Here is an 11,362-nt window from a genome sequence, read left to right on the forward strand (position 1 = left end):
AATCCAGCAATACGACTTGCTAGTCTAAAAAAATAGGTACGTTTTTATAGAAAACTATAAAAAGAGAACAACACAAAAAAACTCATCGGCCAACGAACGCGAGTGAAAAAAAACAATGAAAAAAAGAAGAAGGTAAAAAACAGAACTGCGCGTCCCGAAAAGCACCACACTAATGATGCTATTATTTAATTATAATGACCAATCACCCCATGCACTTGAACAGCGACACAAAAGAGACGGCAAATAACACGATAAAACAGGACTGCGCGCACTACTCTATTCTAGACACGCTAAATATGATTTTAAACTTAAAATTTTAAAGTAATTGAAAAAAAAATGTTCCCCTTTTTCTGATTTTGTAACATAAAATAAATAAAAAATAACGGATAACAACTGAAACTGAATTTACTCCCACAATTGGCAAAAAATGTCAACATATAAATTTTTGTTCATTTTCTTGGTTTATATCTCGGGTGAGTTTTCAAAAAGCCGTAAGAGCCACCGTGACCTCTGACACTAATTTTAGTTTTTCTCCGAAATGAAACAAAATTTCGTTTATTTTTAGTTTGGGGCACTTAAAAGACGGGTAGATGAACAATCTCAAGCATTTTTGATTTTGTTTTTTCGTGAGTAGGTCGAATAACAATGCAAAAAGGACTTTGTTTACCAATGACTCTTACGGCTTTTTGAAAACTAATCCGAGATATGCTAATTTTACATAGAATCATGACCAAAAATTGATATTTTCACACTTTAGGCCAACGCTAAGATCACAATCAGATTCAACTGTCGAAATTGCTTGGCAAAAAGTTGGACAATTTTTGAATTTTATTCGCGATCTCACACACTTTTTTTCCACAATTATGCATTTCCAAATAAACGTAACTCAGGTGGAAAAAGACCAAATCCGAATTTAAAAAAAAATGTGATTAAAAACTGCTCCGAACTTTCACTTTTCTCTACACAACTCTGAATTGCTTGGTTCAAAAACTGATCAGAGATTGATCTGATGCTTTCGATAAAATTAGTCGTAGAAAGCGTAGGTTACGAAATCAAACTCGACAAATTTGCTGGAATTAGCAACCCCAACATCTTTCTCTCAAAGTGAAAAAACACAAAAACCTTCCTGGAAAGGGAATAAAAAGCATCACAACATGCTTTATACATCATAACGGTTATGCTGCCATCATAAATTTTCAAAATATTAAAGAATTTATGAACATCTATAATTTTTCCTAATGTTTTACATTTTGAACCAATCTGTGGCATACAAAAACAAAAATTATTGATTTCAAATTATGCCGTGTAATAAGCATAACATATAATATATTCTGAATAGTTAACTATTTATTTTACAAAGTTTTATCCATAAGAATTCATATCTCGTTCAATAATTTTTGTTCACCCCTAGTTTTTTTTTTTTTTGTATAAAAATGGAGAGGCCAAGGAACAAAAATATCTGATATAATATACTATCACGAACCACACTAAATTTCCACAAAAAAATGCTCTTTTTTATTTGAATCAATTCTTTCGAGGAAACCAAAGCTCCAAAACTGCTAATTTTTAAGGAAAATCCATTTTCCACTGGAATTTGCGATCTGAACAACTGTGCAAAGATTCAAACTGCCTTCTTTGAACAATCAAATGCCTTCGATTTTTTTTACCTTAATCAAATAACGTAAAAATTTAAATTTCATAAAATCGGCCGAATCGCTCTGTTTTAAAACAACTACTCATAGACATTCAAAAATAACTTAATTATTGTTCAGTTGAATTCATAGAGTCACTTGTTTAAACTGTATTTATAATTTAATAGTTTTATATTTGTTGGTTCCGGAAAATTTATGATTTATATTTGATATGATAATAATTACATCAAATTGAAACAAAATTTACCACACCATCCAACAAAATTATAGCAACCATCATTCCTTTTTACCAAACCACCCCCTCACAACAAACAAACAATCCAAATCGCCACAACAAATCACCCTTCGAGTCGAATTAGTTGCGTCCAACTTATTATTGAACCGCACATTTTTGGCATAGAAATGACGAAATTAAGCTTGACCACCCCCTCGCACAAAAGTTCCATCCATTTTTGCTGCTGCTGCTGCTGCTGTAACTCAGAGACCTAAAAGGGTCGTCATCTCCGAGATTCATTTTTCAAATGGCAATTTGGATGAATACATTATATTTCATAAATGTTTTATCTCTCCACATTTCGGGGACGGGAGCAAGGTTTTTGCCGTTGGTTTTAGCTCCTTGCCAAAAGCAAGGGATTCGTCTCGGGCCAAAACAATAACTAGCAACAATCAGCAAAAGCTGACCAGGGGGTGGTGGTTGCTTTTTTTACTGGGGTTTTCCCAGCTTCGCAAAAAAAGATGATAAAGAAGATATCGGGATTTTGGAGATCATCGTTTGGTCAGCGGGACCAGCCCATTCACCCTCCACGTCAGGACGTGGGTGCAGAATTGAACCGGACGGAAATTTGGCCCCGGAGAAGTTTCTAATTCGATTTAACGACATACGGGAGGGGAAGGAGGGGACCTTCTACTAAAGGTGACTTTTGAGGATGGTCGGTCCCCGTTGGGTCAATTTGCTGATTTGGGGATTGTAGGTTTTTGTTGTTGGGTGAAATAAAAAATGAAACGATGAAAAATTTGATTAGGATTGCGGAATTTTATGCAAATTATATCCTTGAAGGATTTGTATAAAATGGACAAAAACGAGCAGTGGATTCTATGTTTTATTGTATTGGGCATATTGTCAATTCATTGCAGTCATAGTATTCCTCTGTCTATAAAATCTTTTGGTGATTATAATCATTGATGATTTCAATAAAACCTGTTTCAAAATTAAAAGCCGTATAAGTCAGGGATGTTCTTTAATCAATTCTGATCGAGAATATTTTTTAAGATAAAATAGATAATTCTCGTTTAAATTATTCAAATTTAAACCCTTCAAAATGTTCACTTTCCACATTCCCATTTTTAGGTTTTCAAAAACAATATTTGATTTATATTGTGTGCATCAACTTAACCTTGATTTTTTACTTGAGTGAAAATTTGTCTAAACCAGAAACGTAGTTAGAATTTTAGTTTGAGAGCTGGACTATAAAATTTCGTATTCTTCCCTTTCTTGCATATGTTCTCTATTCTGAAATATACCTGAGCGCTTTCTATTTAAGGGGTTACATACATGTAAATCGCAAAAATGTCAAAGATTGGTATGAACACACTGAAAAACTTTTTTTTAAATTTGTTTTCTGATCATTAAAAAATACATTTTATCTATTAACACAACAAATTTGAAGACATTTGGTTGAATTATTGTCGAGACATAGATATTTTAGCAGCTTCAAAAAACGGGACCAAATCTGCTCAAAATGTTGGTGAAAATTCGTTAAAATTGTCCCATGTGCATGACGTAGGCTGATTCTCAAAAAGTCTAATATGTTTTTTTATGTTTTTCAAATAAATAATCGACATTTTTTTTGCATTTTATAAAAAAGCAAAATTTTAAAATTGGACTTCATCATGCACACGGGATATATCTAGAGAGACTTCACCCAAAATGTCAGCCAATTTGGTCCATCCCATCTCGATATATCGTGGCACCCGTAAATCAATTCGGTGCTTAGAGAAAACTGCTTACAAAGCTTGACAGTTCGCTTTGAGCTCAAATCGTCTCTTATGAAATATCTTCATGAAACTTTCATGATTCATGACTTCAATCATCTTTTTAGTGGTAAATTTTCTGTAATATGGAATTTTGTGAATTTCTACATGTATTTAACCCCTTAAAATAATACAAAATTGGGCAGTTTTAAACATATTTCTAAAATAAATGAATTTATGAAGTAAAACATTACAAAAACAAATTACTAAAAACTTTTACCAACTTTGATTATTATTTGCTTTACCAATATCGAAAACGAGTGACAATAAGTTGCAAAATTTTTGCATCCTTATTATTTCGAATTTCGAGCTCAAAATTTAGTGAGACCCGTTGCTATCACTACTAATTATTTTTTTAAACTTTTTGCATTCCACTTGCATTTTCAATCAAAGAGAGCTCAAGTTTTAAGTAAGAGCGATACTTTAAAAAAATATTTTGATTTCAGAAACTTTAGAATTTTTTAAACTTATTTTTAAATTTAAATAAATAATATTTTGATTTTAAGTTTTACAGTTTTTCTCGCAGAAATCATCGTCAAATCATAATTTTTTTCAAAAAAAAAATGGCACCAAATCATCTTTGAGTGTAAAACGCATTTTGCAACAATTTTTTCATTGAAATATTTAAATTCAGGCTTGTGATTTCATTTTTTTAATGTTCAACATCAGGGAGCAAATCATTGTTTAATGAAAAATCTTTTTATTTTTAAAGAAAAACTTTTTTTTAGATCAGAATCTCTATAAGTCGTAAAACTTTGATTATATTCTTTCATGGACTCTCCTAATTTGACATTTTTTGGAGTCAAAAAAAAAATTATTATACGTAAAGCATTGTGAGATGCTTCGGAATTTTGAAAATAAGGATTGACTTTGAGATTGTTTTAAATTTTCGACCAAATTCTGTATTCTTCATTTTAAAGAAATGCCCTTGATTAAACCTGATAAATAATTCACATTTGAACAACTGAGAAAATAAATTACAGTCCAGACTCGATTATCCGAAGTTTCGACTATTCGAAGTTCGATTATCCGAAGGTTTGTATGGGATTTCCGATAATCGAATCACAAACAAAAAAATATTTATATTTCAATTTCGAGTTCTGAGGTCCCATTTTAGTCAAATTTTAATGGTTGACTCTCTATAAAATTAACAAAATGATTTTTCAATGTTTCATCACAGCCCTTTTCCGCCATCTTGGATTTAAAAATTCTAAATTACTTTAAAGTAGTTTAGGGGTCATACTCAAGCTCAACAATCAGAAACAAGACAGTGAAAAAAAAATAATTTAATGTAATAAAACAAACAATAAAAGTCTAGACCTCATGCCTGTTTAGTAAATTTGTTATTTCTATCAGACTGTGACTGTAATTTCCAGCATGGGGTTCAGACTTTAAAAAAACTTATTGGAATGAAATATTTTCATAACCAATGCAAATTCACAAAAATCCAACTGGAAATTGCCTTTTTGCAGGTCCCTCGTTTCATACTTTAAACATTCAGCAAGCCATAAAACTTGAACGCGAAACATTACCACTGCTTTGACGGCCATCTTGAAGATGGTGCTGATGCTGATTATAGCTGATTTTCAGCATGCTATAATAATATACTGTGAAGAGCCCACACTTTCAAGCGTTGCGCGTTGGTTATAGCATGCTTTAATTGTGCGATGTTTTGCCCAAGATTTTTCTGGTCGCGCTGTTCTCAGATGCTATAACATTTATTGGTCATTTTTTATGGATAGCTACTTTGCGTTGTTGAGCGTTTGCTAACGCTTAAGCATCAAGGTAAGATACGTCCAGTATTAAAACATTAGTGAAACAACCATTTAAATTTTTTCATCATTTTTTTTTTTTTTTTTCATAAAATTATTTTTATTAGGTCCTTTTCGGTACTGGGACCTGGTTAGGACCGAGTCGGCTTTTGTAATTACATTTGGCTTAATAATTACAGAGGATCTTGTGTGTAAATGTTAGTGGGAGGGGAGCCGATTACCCGCGGCCTACTCGGGGTTAGTAGGGAAGGGATTGATGTTAAAGACGAGGCGTGGGAAGGGAAGGGGGATTGTGTAGGGGTCTTGGTTGGCTCTGCTGGCCTTTGCGTTTTGTCCTCAGCCGCAACTCGGTGTCCAGCTGCTGGGGCGTTCTTGCTTTGCTTCCGGTGCAACCAGAAACGACGGCTTTGTACGAAGGCGAGTTATACTAACTGAAGGAAAACTAACTGAAGAAAAACAAACTGGAAGAAAACTAAATGGATATTTTGGAATCTGAGAGGAACTGATAGATCGGATAGAGAACATCAAGGTCTAGTTGAGATAACGCGTCTCGCACCGGGATTTCTGGTGGTCTTCCTCGGGCCCTGAGGGTATCTTTCAACTTAATTCTGTGAGCCTGGTGATCTGGACACGCCCATACGAGATGGTCGATGTCCTGATAACCCTGCCCACAGTCGCATAAGTTTGTATCACTCATGTTGATACGGTAAAGATGAGCCTTGGACGAGTAATGGTTCGACATAAGGCGGGACATCGTTCTGATGAATCCACGCGTCAAGTCCATTCCCTTGAACCAGGCTTTTCTTTGCACCTTAGGTCGTATGGAATACATCCAACGTCCTTTGGTGTCGCCGTCCCATTGTGTTTGCCAATCCAGGAGCGCACGCTGCCTCGGAAAACCGTAGCATTCTTGTAGGCTAATTGGCCTTTCAAAAATGTCTCCACTCTCAGCACCCTTCTTGGCGAGCAAGTCCGCTTTCTCATTACCCGGAATCGAGCAATGAGCGCGGACCCATACCACCGTGATGCTGAATGACTGAGCCGCCAGGTTGTTTAAAGTCTTACGTATTTCCGTGAGGAAAAACGTAGACTCCCTGGTCGGCTTCAGAGACCGGATAGCCTCAACAGAGCTAAAGCTATCGGTGAAGATGAAGTAGTGGTCAGGTGGCATGGTCTCGATGATTCGCAGTGCGCAGTAAACCGCGGCTAACTCTGCGACGTAAACCGAACTCGGGTCCTTCAGCTTAAAGAACAGCTGATAAGATTCATGATGAACACCGAAGCCCGTACAGCCGTCGAGCTTGGAGCCATCGGTGAAGAATCTGTTGTTTGGAGGAACATGGCTGTACTTTGATGCGAAGATCGACGGTACAACTCCCCGCAGAAGATGGTTTGGGATACCGCGAGTATCGGCTTTCATGGACGTGTCGAAGCCAATCAGGGTGCTGCTGGTTAACGGAGGCGTGCGCTGTACCGTTGTGCACGGGCTCGACTCCCACGATGACATAAAGTCATAGTATAGAAGCATGCGCCGTGACTCAACGTGAAGGTTCAGCAACGTTTCAAAGTTGTCAATTACCAGTTTATTCCTGTAATCACACCGGATCAGGAACCGGTAAGACAGTTCGTAGTAACGAGTTCGCAGAGGTAACACTCCCGCCAAGACCTCGAGGGTCATGTTGTGAGTTGAGTGCATACATCCCAAGACAATGCGAAGACTTCGGTACTGTATCCGCTGGAGAACCAACAAGCGTGATTTCGCAGCTGATTGGAAGCAGAAACTGCCATATTCCAGCACCGAGAGTATCGTTGTCTTGTACAGTCGAAGCAGGTCAGAAGGATGAGCACCCCACCGGTTGCCAGAGACGCTGCGCAGAAAATTAGTTCTTTGCAGGCACTTTTGCTTCAGGTAGTTGATGTGCTTCCCCCATGTTCCCTTTTGATCGAAGATGGTACCCATGTACATGAAGTGGTCCGACTGCTCGATAGTCTTTCCCGAGAGAGAAAGATTGAGCTGCGGCGGTTCATGCTTCCCCGTAAAAACGACCAGTTCCGTCTTCTCCGGAGAGAATTCAATACCCTTTCCAACTGCCCAATGGGCCAAGTTGTTCAGAGTATCTTGCAAGGGTTCTAGCAGATCGACTTCTTTCTTGGCAGCGATTGAAACCACTGCGTCATCTGCGTACTGTATAAGGGTGCAGTCTCCGGTCAAGCAATCATCGATGTCGCTGACGTAGAAGTTATACATGGATGGACTAAGGCGTGAGCCTTGTGCCAAACCCATGTAACTTATCCGGGTGATTGCCAGATCACCTTGCACAAAGTGCATGTGTTTTTCTGACAACAGGTTGATGAGGAAGTTGCACATCGTCGGATTGAGACCGCTCCGCCGCAGCTTTACTCCCAACACATCGATGGAGACTGAATCAAATGCACCCTTGATGTCTAGGAAGACAGAAGCCATTTGCTGTTTCTTACCACGGGCTATGTCGATCCCTGTGGTCAGCAAGGCTAGACAGTCGCTTGTTCCCTTGCCTCTCCGGAAGCCATACTGCGTGTCTGACAGCAAGTGCTCTCGTTCCATCCATGGTTCGAGGCGGTCGAGGATCATCTTCTCCAGCAACTTGCGTAGACACGACAGCAAGCTGATTGGACGATACGAGTTGTGGTCGGACGCCGGCTTACCGGGCTTTTGAATGGCAACCACCCGGACCTGTCGCCATTCGTGTGGAATTACGTTCTGCTCCACCAACGTGTTGAACAGATTCAACAGACGCTGCTTGGCGACGTCCGGAAGATTCTTCAGCAAGCTGAACTTGATCTTGTCCGGACCAGGAGCAGTGTTGTTGCCCGTCAATAGTGCTATGGAGAGCTCTACCATCGAGAAGGGGGGATTAGAATCGCTCCCATCAACAACGTCGAATGATGGTTGTGTCGGCACCGAGTCCGGGCACACCTTCTTGGCGAAATCCAATATCCACTTGTCCGATTTTTCCACACTCTCGTTCGGAACGGAACCTCTACGCATGGCCCTCGCAACGCGCCACAGAGTGCTCATGGACGTATCTGCTGGTAGTCCTTCAACGAACTCCCGCCAGTACATTCGCTTCTTCCGCTTCAGAGTATTACTGTACCTGCGATCAAGAGCTCTGTACTTTTGGAAGTTCGCTCGGATTCCACACTTGCAGAAGTCCACATAAGCTTCAGACCTGGCCGCCGAGAGATCCGTACACTCCTTGTCCCACCAGGGAAGTGGAGGGCGCGTTCGGATGTACGGTCCCGGGACGGGTTTCGTCTGAGCTTGTATCGCACTGTCATAGATCAAATTAGCCAGAAACGCATATTCTTCAAGCGGTGCCAACCCTGCTCGCAACTCAACTCCAATGGAGACTGCCTCCGCGTACTGTTTCCAGTCGATATTTCGCGTCAGATCGTAAGGCATCTCCACCGTTGTCGATTGCTGTGGGCCATGGCTAACCAGAATAGCGATCGGCAAATGATCGCTGCCACGAGGATCTTGAAGCACGTTCCAGTCACAGAGAACTGCCAGACTGTTGGAACAGAGCGACAAGTCGATGGCACTCGCCTTCGTACCGGACGAAGTTGGCGTTGGTGGTGTTGCAATCCGCGTAACTTGCTTGTCCCTGTTTAGGAGGGTCATCTGGAAGTCGTCGCACAGTTCATGAATCAGATATGCTTGAGGGTCTGTCTTGTGACTTCCCCACTCGGTGCTGTGAAGATTAAAGTCACCCAGAACCAGTCTCGGTGCCTGCAACAACTCAAGCATACCCCACAACTTTTGTCGAGTTAACGACACCTGTGGGGGAACGTAGACGGACACAATGCAAATGTCCAGTCCTCTGATCCTGGCCTGTACTGCGACTGCTTCGATTCCTCCTAGATTCGGGAGCGTGACCTTTCTAAAAGTGTGGCATTTCCTGACCCCAATCAGTACGCCTCCACCTCTATTTGGTCCTGCCCTGCTCTCTGTGATGATGTTGTACCCCCGGAAAGCTGGCGTTTCATCTCCGATAAGAAACGTTTCGCTCAGCGCAAACACATCACAGTCCCGTTCGAATGCGAATTGTTGAAAATCGTTTAACTTGGGGGTTAAACTTCTACAATTCCATTGTAGAAAGGAGATGCCGTTTTTCGTTTTTGGTGTATTACCCATCAAAGGAAATGAACGACAAGAGGGGCATCGTGCTAGCAAGCTGTTTCCCGATGTGTCTAGCGAGAGGCTCAAACCGCTTTATGATTAAACGCGTCGGTTCACTCACAAAAGAGCACAGCCATTCCACGATTGTGGAAAAGGTAAGGACTCCTTTGAAGGCATCGGTGATCGGGTTCGGTTGAGGAACCGGTTTCGGGGGGATCTTTGGCAGCTTGGGAACGGGCTTCAGCAGCTTGGGAACGGGCTTCGGTGCCGGCTTCGGAGCGGGCTTACCCGACGGACCGAAAGGAAAATCCTCCTCGAAGTTCAACGAGTCACTTTCCTTACCCTTGCCGCCAGCGGCTTTTCTGGACTTGGAAGCCTTGTTGCGCTTCGGGTTTGGCCCGGAAGAGTCACTTTCCTCGTCTCTCTGGAAGAGGACCTCCACATCGGAATCTTCGTCCCCCGAGTCTTCGTCCGCCAAAGGAGCGAAGCGATTGGGGTGGGTCACCTGACTAAGGATTTCCGCGAAGGACTTCTTGGAGCGTTCCCTCAAGGATCGCTTCATCTTGTCCTCGCGCTCCTTGTACTTTGGGCACTGCCGAGTTTTGTGCGGTTCCCCGCCACAAAGCAGGCATTTTTCAGCCTGCTTTTGGCAATCCACGTCCTTGTGGGGGCCGGCGCACTTTGAGCACTTGCTCTTGTTGCTGCAGTAGGTCTTGGTGTGTCCCAACTGCTGGCAGTTTTCGCAGCTCATCACACGCGGAACGTACAATCGAACTGGAAGCCGAAGCTTGTACAGCTCAATGTAGTCCGGCAGAGCTGACCCTGCAAAAGTCACCCGGAACGAGGCAGAAGGAATGAACTTCTTCTGGCCACCCTCGGTGGTGACGTTGCCCAGTTGCCGGCACTCGAGTACCTCCACAGCTGGAAGTTTAGGGTTCTTGAAGCGTCCCACCGCCCTTGAGAGGTCGACAAGCGAAAGACTGTCATCGGTCACCACGCCATCGATTTCGACTTTGTGGGCCGGAATCCAAACACGGTACTCAATGCTGAACCGCAGATCAGTTACGATCTGATTAGCTTGCACCGCGGAGTTCACGATCACGCGGAGCTTGCTCTTGTTCAGCTTGGTACATTCGACCACCCCAGGATAGTGCTTCTGCAAATCCTTGGTAATCTGTACAAAGTTTAACGGCTTCTGTTTGGGCCGGAAGAAGACCACCCATTCCGTTTGCGATCCTTCTTGATACTGACGAGGACGTGGAATCGGTTTTTGAGAATGAGGATTCAGGGGCGGAGGGGGATTAGGATCCGGATTCGGCTCCGGTGTTTTAGGAGGAATTGGGTCTGGATTGGGAGGAATTGGATCTGGATTGGGAGGAATCGGGTCTGGAGTCAAGGGAGGAATCGGTGGTTGAGGGGGAACCGGATTCGGATCTGATTTAGGACGCTTTCGCTTCGTCCTCTTAGATCCGTCCGAGGATCCCCCTTTACCGCCAGCATCCTTATCCTTCAGGAAGAGGTCCCTGTTGGTGGTGTTTGAAGGAACTCCCAAAACGGAGTCCGCCATGTCCACGTCCTCGTCACCCTCAAGGGTTGAATCGAAGTCGCATTCCTCATGGTCCGACTCGGTCGGATCCATGTTTGCGAAGAAACGCGATAAACTAAACGAAAATAAAAGTGATGAAACTAATCGCAAAAGTAAAAAAGGAGAGAAAAAAAAAAAAAAAAAAAAAAAAAAACTAGCCGAA

The sequence above is a fragment of the Culex pipiens genome, chromosome 2, assembly GCF_016801865.2.
Source record: "Culex pipiens pallens isolate TS chromosome 2, TS_CPP_V2, whole genome shotgun sequence".
Classification (NCBI taxonomy): domain Eukaryota; kingdom Metazoa; phylum Arthropoda; class Insecta; order Diptera; family Culicidae; genus Culex; species Culex pipiens.